Source organism: Chrysemys picta, chromosome 6 (assembly GCF_011386835.1).
Source record: "Chrysemys picta bellii isolate R12L10 chromosome 6, ASM1138683v2, whole genome shotgun sequence".
NCBI classification, from domain to species: domain Eukaryota; kingdom Metazoa; phylum Chordata; order Testudines; family Emydidae; genus Chrysemys; species Chrysemys picta.
In genome coordinates this window covers 85,983,437-85,999,484 of record NC_088796.1, presented here as the reverse complement: position 1 = coordinate 85,999,484, position 16,048 = coordinate 85,983,437, and positions in this window count along the sequence as shown.

Below are 16,048 nucleotides of genomic sequence, written 5' to 3'. Positions count from 1 at the left end.
CCCATTTACCTTGCTTTGATGACTTAATAGATAGTGGCATGGTGGGGCCATATACTGCTCTCAGTTCATGCAGGCAACTCCCACTGAAATCAATAGCATTTCATTCTTGGTCAAGGGCAGTGCATGACCCCTGATGTCTCATACCTCATCATTCTCATGGAGACATAAAGCAAACAGAACTGGTTGTAAAATATCAGGTTTCAGACCTTTCTTTTTCCTCACATTCTAACATTTAGATTTACAATAGCAGATCAAGTATATACTATGATTCTGATACTGGTTATAAACCTTTCAAATAATTCTGATCTGACAAATAAGAAGGTCATAAAATAATAAAAGCATCAGCCTCTTCAGTACCAAAAAATTATATATGAAACCCATGACTTAAATTCCCACCAACCTGCTAGCTGTATACTGGTGATCCATTGTTTGAATTTATTGCCACTTACCTTCTCTTGTGACTTCTGTTAAAAAGTAATGGTAGCAAAATCTAGCTGCAGTACTTTCTACTTTTGTTCACACAAGAGGGGAAAAAGACATTTTCTTTGCCTATGAAATAAACTTACATTTAGATCAAGCTAATCCATAATAAAACAAAAGTGAGATTAACAGGCTAGTGAATCTGATTGCCACATTACTTTTCAGATCTTCAAGAGACCTAAATACAAGGATCAAGATAGCATGATTAACCAGTTCTGAAAATGTACATTTATTAGCATATACCTTTAATCCATGGAATTATAATGAATCCCTAGTTTTTTCTTTATGGGAAGTTCTTCCCTTTACGTTATCATCATTCAGCAGGGTTTTACTTATGCCATTCCAACCCTGTGAAAGAAGAGAGCTCTTGGGGCATTTCACACCCTCCACTGGATAGCACGAATTTGACAGCATTCTTTACTACACAGTCTCCCTTGTTCCAGGGGAGTTCTGACACCCATCACTTTATGGGTGTGCCTCAGTTCCCCTTTCCATGTGGTGTTTTGAATTATAGCATATGTTAGTTATGCCTAGTTTTCCTGCTTCTAGTGGAATTATGGAACTTCCTAGCTGTATTTGTGCCTAACTGCTCCCGGGAGACTGTGGGCCACAAACATACTCACCCCTGATTCAGTTTCTTCAGGGACGGTAGACAGAAAGCTCACCCGCTTAGCCACTGAGTCTGGCCATGGTGGGCTTAAACCTAAGCCCTCTGGGTTTAAACCTGTTATAGCATTACAAAAGATAACACTTCAAGAAAATTAACTTCCCATAAGCAGAGTTCCAGCACCTTCTGTGGTGTCCATATTGACTCAGGCTACCGGCAGGGCAGTAAGATTTCTCGTATCCATACATGTTTGCTCGCTAGCGCCTGCTCAGACACACCCTTATGTCCTTCTTCCAGGGTCCCATGGACATGACTTGATCCTCCTGTTCAAGCCAGCTACATTTGTCCTGGTCAGCAAGCTTTTGTCAAATCAGCTCTGCTTTGATGCTTGGCCTCTGGCTCTATCCGTCTCTCTTCCACAAGTAGCCTTTTCCACTGCAGCTTTCACAGCTCTGGACTTCTCACTCCCATGACTACCTCTTATGGATGATCTATGGCCAAATCCGGTCAGTCACTTCATGTTCTGTAGGAGAAAATGGGATATTTTTTGGCCCCCCATTTGGAGCAGCTGCCCCATCCTGCCTCAAAACATATGAGCACAGCATGGCCATCAGTTCCAATTTCTGCTGATCGGTAGCAGACGGACTTTGCTGCTTTCTCATGAGCTGTTTGTAACTTGTGCTTGCTAACTAGCATTTATCCAAGATAAACTGTCTATACAGTCCATGGCAGCAAGTTTCCCAGCCTGGGTCGACTAGGGTGACCAGACAGCAAGTGAAAAAAAATGGGGTGGGGGGTGGGGAGTAATAGGCACCTATATAAGACACCACCCTGAATATTGGGACTCTCCCTATAAAATTGGGACATCTGGTCACCCTTAGGTAGACAGTTTCAGGCTATTGGGGCTCATATTAGTGCTCTAAAAACAGCTGTATAGCCAGTGCTTTGAAGTTGCAACTTAAGCTAGAGTTCAGGGTCTGAAGTCCCACCTGTTTTTAAATTGTGTTTAAGCTGTTTTAAAATTGCCACCCTGAGCCCAACTCACCCAAGTCTGTCGACCTAGGCTGGGATGCTCACTGCTACGGGCTGTGCAGACATACCATAACAGATATGCTCTTGGTTTTCAGTTTAAAGAGCAAAAGTGTAAGCTCTTGCAATAATGTTTTAAAAAGCTTCACATGCTACCAAATAGATCCCAAATGCTGCCACCATTTTGTCACATACACATTCTGTGTCAACTTTCTTTTAGTAGTTAACATTTGCTTCCTCTCTAACCTTATTAGGAATTAAAATTGGTTAGACAGGGACTGAAGTTAGACTCGCAACCTCCAGTTGGTCAGTTTTATGAAGCCAACACTTAACTAACTGTTTCTTTTACTTTCCATAATAAATGCTCATAACTCCCACTGCTTTCACTGGGTGTTGTATATCCATGTGGAGAAAATAAAATTCTTACTTATGGTTATGATGTGCAGCCATTGCAAGTACACCTCTACCCCAATATAACACGAATTTGGATATAACGTGGTAAAGCAGTGCTCCGGAGGGGCGAGGCTGCGCACTCTGGTGGATCAAAGCAAGTTCAATATAACACGGTTTCATCTATAACACGGTAAGATTTTTTGGCTCCCAAGGACAGCGTTATATCCAGGTAGAGGTGCACAAATTTAGCTAAGCCAATAATCAGCTAAATGTGAAGTCATGACAGGGCTAAATAATGGAATGTCTAAACTAAAGAATTTACTAGACTGGATGCAGTACAGGGCTAAGCTAACTGCCATTGTCTTACAAGCCTTACATAATAATTTAAGCTGCTTCTCGCACTTACATAACTGAACTACAGTACATAGTATGAACTGCTCATACGTCCCCAGTCACTAAAACACTCCAGGTTTGTTCTATTGGTATTGTCTATTCAAACAGAACTATATATTCATTAAATATTGCAAAATTACAGTGGGATGGGGAAGTCCTTATGCTGGATATGACTGCCCAAAGTGTATTGTCAATGGCAAGTGGAAACTGGAATGGTTGTGGGCAAAAGGGACTATTCTATTGTAAAAAGGGTGATAAGAAACATAATGTGTTGCAAAACAAATGCTGAACCTCCTTATACGATGCATTTGTTGAATTTGTAGCAGTATAAGGCCCTTTAATCTGTAAGGACAAGCTTTACTTTCTGAAAGCATGTTTTGATATTAGTTTTTAGTTTTATTTAGGAGGACTTTCTCTCCACATTTTCAGTTTGCATAGTTTACATGGTTTATGTACGTTTCTTATCCCTTATTTTAAAGCAACCATAATGACTTTTCATTGTAGCCTCATGCTTTGTAATCTAAAATATTTTGCATGAAAGGCAAAAAGGGTTTGTTCTTATAGTTAAAGTGGTTTTACCTAGAAGAAACTGATTTTCCTGTACTAGATATCCTCTGGGGAAAAACCATCCTGTAATATCTTGGTATGTAATCTGAAAGGATTTTAATAACATGCTTCAGTTGCTCATATCTGCTTTGCAAGCTTATACCAGTTTCACACTTCTCTTAAACTTTGCCTTGACCAAAATAGGGTGTACCTATCACTGAAGTAAAATATTTCATAATTGATGCAATTTTTTTATCTTGTCTATTGAAAACTTAAAATGCAATGAAAATGTAGTCAACAAGAAATTTCAACATATACAGTGTTGACTGTTTCATGTTTAGAAGAGTTTTAAAAGTCAATTTTATGCTCCATGAAAGTTGCTAGGCTGACAGCCTTAGAGAATTAAGATTTCTCTTTACCTTAAAAGTGGCACAGCAAAAGAAGTGATAGATCTCTGACAATGCACCAAAACTTGCACTAACAAGTTGAGACTGTTGGTAGTTTCTAGGCTATTTCTTGGTGCCTCTGGGTACATCTATGCAGCAGCAGTAACTCATGGCAGCAAACCTCCAAGCCCAGGTTGACAGACTTCGGCTCACTGGGCTTGTGCTACCATGTTAAAAACAACTGTATAGACAGATTTTTTTTAAGTTGTAGCTCAGGCTGGAGTTTGGGCTCTGAAGGCCACCCCCAGCCTGGCCTTAAGCTTCAGAGCCTGAGCTCCAGCACAAACTGCAATGTCTACACAATTATTTTTAGCACTATAGTGTGAGCCCCCTGAGCCTGAGTGTGTTGACCCAGGGTCAGAGGCTCGCTGCTCTGGGCTGTAGATGTATCCTCTGATGATGATCTTTGTGATGGTAGGTATCCATAACACAAAAACACTTATCAACTGACAACTAACCTGACACCAAATATCTGCTTATTAAAGATACATCAGCACCAAAATGGTGGGTGCTGCTTTCCACCAACATTTATTTTCCCCTCGTACAGACATGAAGAAGTTATTCTGTTTATTGGGCAGAAAGGTATTGCATTCACATGCAAGATTAGGTTCATGAACAGCATCAGAAATGGAGACCATGAGAAGCGGATGTGCTTAGTATTAAGGGGAATCAGAATGTCTGAAAAATCCGGAACTTTGCAACAACTAAGGATCAGGCTACATTATGAAACCTACCTTCTACGGTTTTGTGACATTTTGACAGGAAATAAGTGTTGTATGTGCCCAGACATGTAGCAGATATACCATAGCTGGTGAGCCACTGGTTCCTAAGTTCTGTTCTAACCTCTGGCTTACCAACCTGAAGAGAATAAAAATGTGATTGTGAAAATTATCACCCAGTAAGAATAAATTCCCTCCTTGGGAGGGTTACATTTAAACAACACTTTGTGATGATAAATGAGAAAAGTTCATTTGGGCCTTCAACAAGTTTCTGCTGTCTTTGTTTCCCCTTAACATATCATTAGTGCATACACTAGAATAAAAATCTCAGCAAAGCTGCATCAAGATATACTTGTGTAGTTACAGACCACAAAATGGGATACCCATGCTTTAATCATAATTTTAGATGAAGATAGAAAGATCTTGACCAGCAGGTCCACTTTCCAGCCGATTTGTCCCCTATAGCACATTGTCTTTTTTTTTTTTTTTCCCCAAATCTAATTTTAATGGCAAACTAAATACTTAGCATTGAATTCAGTGTTGAATACTCCCAATAATCAGCCTGTGCAGCGAAATACATTTAATCATTTTTAAAAAATAGTAGTAGTTGTTCTTCCTCCTTGTGAAATCCTCTTGGTTCTTTCACTTCACTGAAGATACCTCAGAATGCCACAACACAAATACCAGAATTCATCGAGTTCACTGTATTTTGATACCACAGAACGATGTGTGTTACCTTGTAATGTAACAAGAATTACTAAGTGAATGTTATCCAGGGGTGGAAATTTACGTTTTAAATTATACTTACTTATGTTGAGTATCTCCCAGAGCCTGATTAATGGGCACGTGCTCAACCTACAAACACTTTAAGCATATGAATGGTCCTACCCTGCAATGAGTACTGGTCAGGTGAGTTTAAGTCTAAACAGAGCATCACCAACGTAATCTGGGCTCCATATACATGCAGAGTTCCACCCACACAGAGCAAACTGCAGGATCAGGGCCTTAAAGTGGAACAAAACCCCAAAATTCTGAAAAGGGAGCAGTAAAAAACAAATAATTAAGTCTTTGTGCAAAAGACCAAACAGGACTTTTCCTTTAATGGTTTGAAAAACTGCTTACAGAGTGTACATAATTACTTGATATAATTAAAAATATTGCCTAATTACATTAATTACATAAATATAGCACAGTTAAAAAAAATCAATCCTAATTAGTGTGTATCTTTGCCTGAGAGACTGTATTGCTCCAGTTTAGTCTCAAGGGTAAAGTATAAATGCGTTAAAAAATACCAAGCCTAATTATATCTTTACTGGAGGTTATGTCTGGTTGTGTACAAAGAAAAATATACTTTTTATAAAAAGTTTAAATACATATTTATCCAAGAAAATCAAACAGTCCTTTAGAAAACCATAATTTATTTTAAAAAATATTGAATCAAAATTTTGGAACTATTTTATTTTCATCCTTGTGGCTCTGGTGGCTGCAAAAATGCTGTTCTTAAATCAGATACAAATAGCTTTAAAAGAAATCTAATCAGGTCTTAATTGGGCTGTTTTCTGGAGGAAATATTCATGAATGTTTGGGCCATGTAAGTCTTACAATTATTTTTTTTTAAATGACAGATTATGGTTCTGTAGGAAGTTAACCTATTGAATGGAGACAGTAAAACAAAACAAAACTAACAATTCCTGATTAAAAGATGCAAAAGAAGAGACCAGGTCGTGCAAACCGTAACATATATAAGTAGTCCCATTGAAATTAATGCAATGACTTGCTTGAATAAATGTTTCTAGGATTGGGTCTTCCTGCATGAGTATGTGGAGAGTATGTGGTAAGAAAGCTTGCCTCTTTTCTTGGATTATAGAGCCCTATAGCTCACTTTAACAATGAGGTAAATTAAGATTAAATGAGCTAATGCAGTGCTAGAATGGAGTAAAAATCTCCTCTGTAACCACAGGGGTGATGGGATAAACTCTGACCCATCTTTTGATAAATAATTTTGGGAAAAAATAAGAGTTCTTGGGAATGCTTAATGTAATCTCCACCATGTTTAGTGTAAAGGTATGAATAGCAGTCATCAAAATGGCCATCAGGTATCCAAGGTTCCTTAACTATGGAAGGTTGGTAAGGGTTCCTTCAGGTGTTCCCAAGAATTTTCATAAAAGCTAGGGAGACCCGTTTAATATAACCACTCACCTTGGCAATGCCTCCTGATCAGTAAAGGGGGAAGTATAAGCAAATGATGGTATAATTAATTCCCTGCAGTTGACCTGACAATGAGCACAGTTTCTTAAAAGCTCTTCCTGATGATTACTGTGTGATAAGCAGGACTGAAAGAAATCTACAAAGTTTTAGTTTTATTTAATGCAAATGGAATGTCAAATTCTGCAAAAATCAGTTGTCTTAACTGATTATTACATGCCTCACCAGGATATCCAAAATGAGATAAATCAATCATAGTCCAAGTTTTAAGTCTCTGTCTTCTGAATTCATCCAGTGCTATTTGGGGGAGAACCTTTAGATGACAATGTTACTAAAAATTAATGTATGGTGTGGTTGCTGAAGTATGGATGATCAAAAAATAGAACAACCAGACTACTAGATAACAGAAATATAATTAATTTAACATGTAATGTCTTAATGTATGCATATTCCATGGAGTATTAGCTACTTCCACATACTCCACATAGCCATCTCAGCACAACAGCAGTCTATCTATCATGCCAACAAATATTGCCTCATTGTTTCTTTGTATTCCCCCATCTATCTGTCTGTTTACATCTGTTGTACCCTATTTTATCTTTAGGTTCCAAGCTCTTTAGTACAGGGAATGTCCTTGTGTTCTGTGGTTGTACAGTGCCTATTACAATGGAGTCCTGGTCCTTGAATAGGTGTTTTATATGCTAGAATAATACAAATAATAATTCCATAAAGAAGCCCCTTTTTCCTAATTCCATGATTTCCACAGAAAATCCATTACTTCCATTTGCAATACTGATAAAAATGGGGGAGAATTTATTTTTACATAAGTATCACCATAGTATCTAAATGATGAAGAGGCAAAATATATCTGCATGATGATTGTTCATAACGGATTTCATACAGAATTATTTTCTTTAATCTTCCTAAGATCTAGGCAGCTCTCTCTGGTGTATTTTTGTTGTTGTTGTTTCTTTCCTTTTCCGGTCTTTTCTTAATCTCTCTTATTGTGATATTTCTTTTATCAAATAGATGATCTGTGCAGCACGTTTTAAAAGCAGTCATGCTTTGTCTTCGTCTAATCCTCTTTATAAATGGGTCCCCTTGGGGGAAAAAATATTCAGTTCTGAGGGACTGTTCTTTTCCCTAGATTTTGTTAGCTGCATTGTCCAAGAATATGCATGTGTCTGGGGGAGGGAAGACTTGTGATATAGTTGTTGATGACAATGAAGACTAAAACTTTGACCTGCTATCAGAAATGAAGGAGGATTACTCTATTCGCTTCCAATCCAAGTGCTCCTCTTTGGGGGATGCTCATTCAGTGGAGTATCCTGGTGTTGTCCTGTTACAATAAATGGCAATCAGGCAGGTAGGTCAGAATCCACTCTGGAGAAGAGGTAATATTGAAATGCTAATGCGATAAACAAACTGAAGATACTGCTCACCTACAGCAGTTACTTTTGGCTGGTTCACAACAACTGGCAGGGAAAGGTAGAAATATAATTTCCAGTGTATTGCAATGACAGCTACATTAGCTACACTTCTGACCTGACAAGTGAAATTGCAGATCGTCAATTCATAAAAATCTCATTATATTCAATGGGAATCTCATGAATCTCCTCTCCCACCTAGATAGGAATTATTACTTCAGCAATTGGCACTGGATATGACAGAGATACCTAATATTGATAAAAATGCAGCTGAGAATTAATCTGACATTTTACCAGGATGTGTATATAAAATCTTTGGTTCAAGTGATATTTTTTCTTTATATAGCTAATTACATGACTTTCTAAAGATTTTGATCAATAATAAATAGATCCAGTCTTTAGTGCAGAAATTGACCGAGCACAAAGTTGGCTGGTTAAAGGCTTGCTCCAAGGCCCATATAAGTCAAAGGAAACATACCCATTAACTGTAACTCAGAGCCTTAATGGAAAAGCAGGGAAGCCTTTAAAAATCTTCATATGATTGCTGTGCACCAATCTGTGGCATGAGTGGAACTAGATTGGAAATGGAATTATAGTTTCAAATATTTCCATAGACAGGATTGACTTTTTTTTTTCCCCTTAGCTGTAGCTGGACTATTAACTCTATTGACCACAGATGGTGAACTGCATTTGGAAGTCTCACTCCTAATTATTATCATATTTACATTTTTTCTCCCTCTAAATTAAAAAGCATTTGTTACTTTGATCCTTTTGGCCATTTGTGACTGTTTTTTTGCTTTTAAAGATTGATAGTCAACTGATAGTCAAGTCTTAATCATACTGTCAATGGAGACGAGCCAAAATTGTTAAAGCACTTGCTTCTGTAAGATAATTTGTTACAGGAACTGAGGCTAACTAAATATTAAAATGGGGGCCTAAATAGCTATAGAAATGTAGTTAAAGTATAGATAGAAGTATAGGACTGGCAGGGACTTCAATAGGTCATCTAGTCAAGTCCCCTGTACTCAAGGCAAGACTAAGTAATAACTAGACCATTCCTGACAGGCGTTAACTTGTTCTTAAAAACCTCCAGTGATGGAGATTCCACAACCTCCCTAAGTAATTTGCTCCAGTGGTTAACTATCCTGACGGTTAGGAAGTTTTTCCTAAAGTCTAACCTCAACCTCCCTTGCTGCAATTTAAGACCATTGTTTTTTGTCCTATCCTCAGAAGTTAAAGAACTGTTTCACTCTCCTCCTTGTAACAACCTTTTATGTACTTGAAAACTGTTATGCCCATTCTCAGTATTTTCTTCCCCAGACTAAACAAACTCAATTCTTTCAATCTTTCCCCACAGGTTGTTTTCTAGACCTTTAATCATTTTTATTGTCTCCTTTGGACTTTCTCCAATTTGTTCACATCTTTCCTGAAATGTGGTACCCAGTACTGGACACAATACTCCAGTGGAGGCGTGGAGTAGACTGGAAGAATTACTTCTCAAGTCTTGCTTACAACACTCCTGCTAATACATCCCAGAATGATGTTCGCTTTTGTTTGTTTGTTCTGTTTGTTTGTTTTTTGGCAACAAGGTTACACTGTTGACACACATTTAGCTTGCAATCCACTATAACCCCCAATGCTCCTTCCTAAGCAGTCATTCCCATTTTGTATGTGTTCAATTGATTGTTCCTTCCTAACTGTAATACTTTGCATTTCTCCTGCTTTAATTTATTCTACTTAATTCAGACCATTTCTCCAGTTTGTCCAGACCACTTTGAATTTTAATTCTATCTTCCGAAGCACATGCAACACCTCCCAGCTTGGTATTGTCTGCAGAATTTATTAGTGTACTCTCTCTGCCATTCTCTAAATCATTTTATGAAAATATTGAACAGAACCAGACTCAGGACTGATTCCTGTGGCTATGCAAACTGCCCTTCCAGCTTGACTCTTAACCACTGATGTCTAGTTTTCTAGGAATGGTTTTCCAACCAGTTATGCATCCATCTTAGGCTATGTCTACACTACCATGGTAAATTGACCTATACTACACAACTCCAGCTACATTATTCATGTAGCTGGAGTCGGGGTACCTTAGGTCGAGTTACCACGGGGTCTACACTATGGGAATCAATGGGAGAAAATCTCCCTTCAAATTACCTTACTCTTCTCGTCGGGGGTAGAGTACAGGGATTGACTGGAGAGCGATCTGCAGTCAATTTGGCGGGTCTTTACTAGACCCTCTAAATCGACCATGGTGGTCAGAGCATCGATCCCTGCTGTAGTGTAGACCTGCCCTTAGAGTAGCTCCATCTAGGCTCTATTTCCCTAGTTTTATTTATGAGAAGGTCATGCAAGACAGTATCAAAAGTCTTATTAAAGTCAAGGCATACTACATCTATCACTTCCCCACCTCCACAAAGCTTGTTACCCTTTCAAAGAAAGCTTTTAGGCTGGTTTGACATGATTTGTTCTTCAGAAATCCACATTGACTGTTACTTATCACCTTACTGTCTTCTGAGACTGCAAATTGATTGCTTGATTACTTGCTCCATTATTTTTCTGGGTATAGAAGTTAAAATGACTGGTCTGTAATTCTCCAGGTTATCTTTACTCTTCTTTTTATAGATTGGCACTATATTTGCCCACTTCCAGTCCTCTGAAATATCTTCCATGACTCTTGTACCAAATGATTGGAGGATAGCTAATGTGACACCAATTTAAAAAAAAAAAGGCTCTGGGGGTGATCCTAGCAATTATAGGCCAGTAAATCTGCAAACTGGTTGAAACAATAGTAAAGAAGAAAATTATCAGACACATAGATGAACATAATTTATTGGGGAAGAGTCAACATGGGTTTTTGTAAAGGGAAATCATGCCTCACTAATCTACTAGAATTCTTTGAGGGGCGTCAACAAGCATGTGGACAAGGGAGATCCAGTGGATATAGCGTACTTAGATTTTCAGAAAGCCTTTGACAAGGTCCCTCACCAAAGGCTCTTAAGCAAAGTAAGGTGTCATGGGATAAGTGGGAAGGTCCTCTCATGGATCGGTAACTAGTTAAAAGATAGGAGACAAAGGGTAGGAATAAATGATCAGTTTTCAGAATGGAGAGAGGTAAATAGTGGTGTCCCCCAGGGATCTATACTGGGACCAATCCTATTCAACATATTCATAAATGATCTGGAAAAAGGGGTAAACAGTGGGGTGGTAAGATTTGCAGATGATACAACACTACTGAAGATAGTAAAGTCCCAAGCAGACCATGAAGCACTACAAAAGGATCTCACAAAACTGGATGACTGGGCAACAACATGGCAGATGAAATTCAATGGTGATAAATGCAAAGTAGTGCATATTGAAAAACATAATTCCAACTGTACATATAAAATGATGGGTTCTAAATTAGCTGTTACCACTCAAGAAAGAGCTCTTGGAGTCATTATGGATAGTTCTCTGAAAACATCCACTCAATATGCAGCAGCAGTCAAAAAAGTGAACGGAATGTTGGGAAACATTAAGAAAGGGATAGATAATAAGTCATAAAATATCATATTGCCCCTATATAAATCCATGGTATGCCCACATATTGAATACTGTGTGCAGATGTGATTGCCCCATCTCAAAAAAAGATATATTGGAACTGTAACACGTTCGGAAAAGGGCTTCAAAAATTAATGACTTCCATATGAGGAGAGATTAGTAAAACTGGGATTTTTGAGCTTGGAAAAGAGACGACTAAGGGGAAATGTGATAGAGATCTATAAAATCATCATTGGTATGGAGAAAGTAAATAAGGATGTGTTATTTACTACTTCTCATAACACAAGAGCTAGAGGTCACCAAATGAAATTAATAGGCAGCAGGTTTAAAACAAACAAAAGGAAGTATTTTTTCACACATTGCGCAGTCAATCTGTGGAACTCCTTGCCAGAGAATGTTGTGAAGGCAAAGATGATAACAAGGTTCAAAAAAGAACTAGATAAATTAATGGAGGATGGTGTCCCTAGCCTCTATTTGCCAGAAGCTGGGAATGGGCGACGCAATGGATCACTTGATGTTTATCTGTTCTGTTCATTCCCTCTGGGGCACCTGTCATTGGCCACTGTCGGAAGACAGGATACTGGGCTAGATTGACCTTTGGTCTGATCCAGTATGGCCATCCTTATGTTCTTGTGTTCGTCCCTATTTTAGCCACAGATCCTACCTCATTTTCACTGGCATTCACTATGCTAGACATCCGCTTGCTATTATCCTTTTTGGGGAAAACAAACAAAAATGGCATTTAGTACTTCTGCCATTTCCACACTTTCTGTTATTGTCTTTCTCCCTTCATTGAGTAATTGGCCTACCCTGTTCTTGGTCTTTTTCTTGCTTCTAATGTATTTGTAGAATGTTTTCTTGTTACCCTTTATGTCCCTAGCTATCTTAATTTCATTTTGTGCCTTGACCTTTCTAATTGTGTCCCTACATGCTTGTTTTGTTTGTTTATATTCATCCTCTGTAATTTGACCTAGTTTTCACTGTTTGTAGGACTCTTTATTGAGGTTCATATCATTGAAGATCTCCTGATTAAGCCAGGGTGGTCTCTTGCCATACTTACTATCTTTACTGTGCAGTGGGATAGTTTGCTCTTGTGCCCTTAATAATATCTCCTTGAAAAACTGCCAACTCTGTCATCCTGTTTTTCCCCCTTAGATTTGCTTCCCATAGGAATCTTACCTACCAGCTCCCTGAGTTTGCTAAAGCCTGACTTCTTGAAGTCCATTATCTTTATTATGCTGTTTTCCCTCTTACCATTCCTAAGAATCCTGAACTTTATCATTTCATGAACTCATTCACTTCTAATTGGAGAAGAGAGGGAAGAATGGTGCTTCAATATAGAACAGTGAACGACCTTATAGAACAAGTACATTATCTTGAACTGGGGCTTTCCTCATCTGATTGCTTACTGAGCCTCCACTTTGGAGATATGCCAAAGGAGTAAATGAACATACTTAATGAACACTACCTAATGTCATTACAAAGCTAGTAAGGGCAGTCTGGATATGGGAAATCACTTGCTCCACAGGATCTGTGGTGATGCTGTGGAAAAACGATGAGATAATATATAGTGAGGCAAACAGCTTAGGGGTCAAAAGTGCAATAATATAGTTCATTATACAAATAGACATTTTCATTCAGTCACAACACTCAGACTGAACTAGTACTACCCCAGTTTGTGTTTACCAAGCACCTTTCTCCTTTTCTGAAAAAATATAATCTGTTCTGTTGTGCCGTCCGACTATAAAGACCATTACCACACTCTTTGTGTGTTTGTTATTGTCTAGTATTGTACCTGCTTGTGCATTTACAATCAGAAATCATTGGGTCAAAGATTATTACAATTGGCGCATTTCAATACTGCCATTCTATCTGAAGGACTCACGCCAATGAGTGCTGACCTCAAGGCAGACTGCCAAAAGCGGGGCAGACATCCCAAAGTGGTGGCATGTTCTATAATTAGATTTCATCAACCCAGTACCAAATGTGAACTCCCACAGGACTACAATAGTATTATAATGGAGTTACAGACAGTCCCATTAGATATTCCAGTCTATCTTGCTACCTAGGCAAGCTTGATTATGAGATAAATGGATACTTACACCAAAAATAACAAATATTCCAGGTTAATCCCAGTCCCAAGAGACCAGTCACTCATCCAGGTCAAGTTGCATCCTAGATCTCACACCAAAGACAATGCTGGTACCCAATTCCATAGTAAAAATAGCTAAATGTGTATTAGCTAAGAAAATAAATGAGAATTATTGAGAAGTTAAAGCAGGTAAATATATGCACAGATGAGTCACAGTCTATAATTCCAAATTGTAGCAGAGAGATAGTAATCTGACAGTTTCCTAAAAGTTTCTCAGGACTACACACAATAACTCTAGGGATTTCTGTATTCTCATTCAGATATTCTGCCTTGTTAGAATCCAAATAATCAAGAGATGAAGGATTTTCATTTGTATCCATATATATATTAGTTCTCTTAGAACAATTTGACAGGACAGCTATCACATGTTTTCTTCTTTGATGGCCGTAAGAGAGGGATGTTTTTAGAGTTTTTGAACTCTGAATGCCCTCACTTTGAAGTGCTCAAGGTGCATTATCTTTCTGATAAGTGTCCTTCATTTGCATTACACAAGGCTTCTTTCATGTTTGGAAGGTTATTTAGATATCGGGGGTCATATACAATGCAAAGTATTAACAAGATACAGATAAGTGAAAACAATGCATGTAACATCCCATAAGTTTTCATGATGTTTAAACACCAATACATTCTTCTACATTGAACAATCACTTTGATCTATATTAATAAACAAGTGACTTGACCTGGGGCTTTGGCATGAGCTGGCTCCTGGTCTGACAGCATCACAGGTACACTTACAGCACTCTATAAGTAATAGTTATAAACCCCTTCTATGTATCATAATTATGGGAAATGAAGTTTCTTTCACTTCTTTCTCTGGCTACTGCCTCTTTATCCCTGCTCCCTTTCATTGCCATTGCCACTTCCTTCCTAGAGTTGTGTTTATCCAGCTGCCAAGCTAAGATGCTTACTGAGCAACCCCTTCAATAAGAGTCTGTAGGACAGCATTAAAGGAAAGAGGTGTATTCGCTTCTCGGCCTTTTGGCTAAGATCATGTGTAACTCTAAGGCCAAAGGTGTCTAGAAAATGACTGGAACAACGAGATCCACAAAGCCTGAGATACAGGGCCAGCTTTAAACTGATTCAGCCTATTCCCTGGAATGGGGCCCCGCGCCTAAGAGGGCCCCGCAACATCCTGGGCTGCCGGCGGAGCAGAGGAAAAAAAAAAAGCCGCTTCCTGCTTCTCCCCCCTCCCTCTAGCGCTTGCGCTGCCATACAGCTGATCAGCGCAAGCCTGGGAGGGAGGGGTGAGGAGGAGGAATGCGGCGTGCTTGGGGAAGACGCGGGGATTTGGGGAGGGATCCAATGGGGCAGGGAGGGGGCGGGGATTTGGGGAGGGATGCAATGGGGCAGGGAGCGGGCGGGGCTGGGGCGGAGTTGGGGCGGAGTTGGGGCGGGGGGGGCGAGAGACAATTCGCGTCCCAGCATGGGGCCCCGCACCTGCTAAAGCCAGCTCTGCTGAGATAGACACCTAAACTCCCTATACAATGAATGGGGAGACACCGGTGCCTAAGAACATGATCCACAAATGTTAGGTGGGGAGTTGCCTAAAGTAGCTTATGGGCGATACCAGCATGAAGGGTAGGTATTTCCTAAGCTCCATCCATCTACCGAATTAGGAGTCTAAATCCAGGCTGCAGGGATGCACTTATCTCCTCTTGTAATCCATAGCTGGGCATCCCTCTTGTGGAGCCAGGCAGTTTAGGAGCCTAAATCATTTCTTGTCAGAATGACTTAAGTGCCTGCCTCACTCCACATAGAATGACCAGAGGAAGAGGAGTAGCCCTGTTTATATCTTTTAGCTTAGTGGTTAGAGTACTCCCCTGGATGTGGGAGACCCGATTCATTTCCCCTTTCTGTCTGAGAAGGCAAAAGGATTTGAACAGAGGTATTCCATCTCTCTGAAGAGAGCACTAACCACTGAGATATGGGAGGGGGCTCAATCTTATTTGTTGAATTTGTTTCACTATGTATAAACACTTAAATAGTTAGGGCTTGGTTACATTGGCGCTTTACAGCGCTGTAACTTTCTCGCTCAGGGGTGTGAAAAAACACCCCCCTGAACGCAGCAAGTTACGGCGCTGTAAAGCGCCAGTGTAAACAGTGCCCCA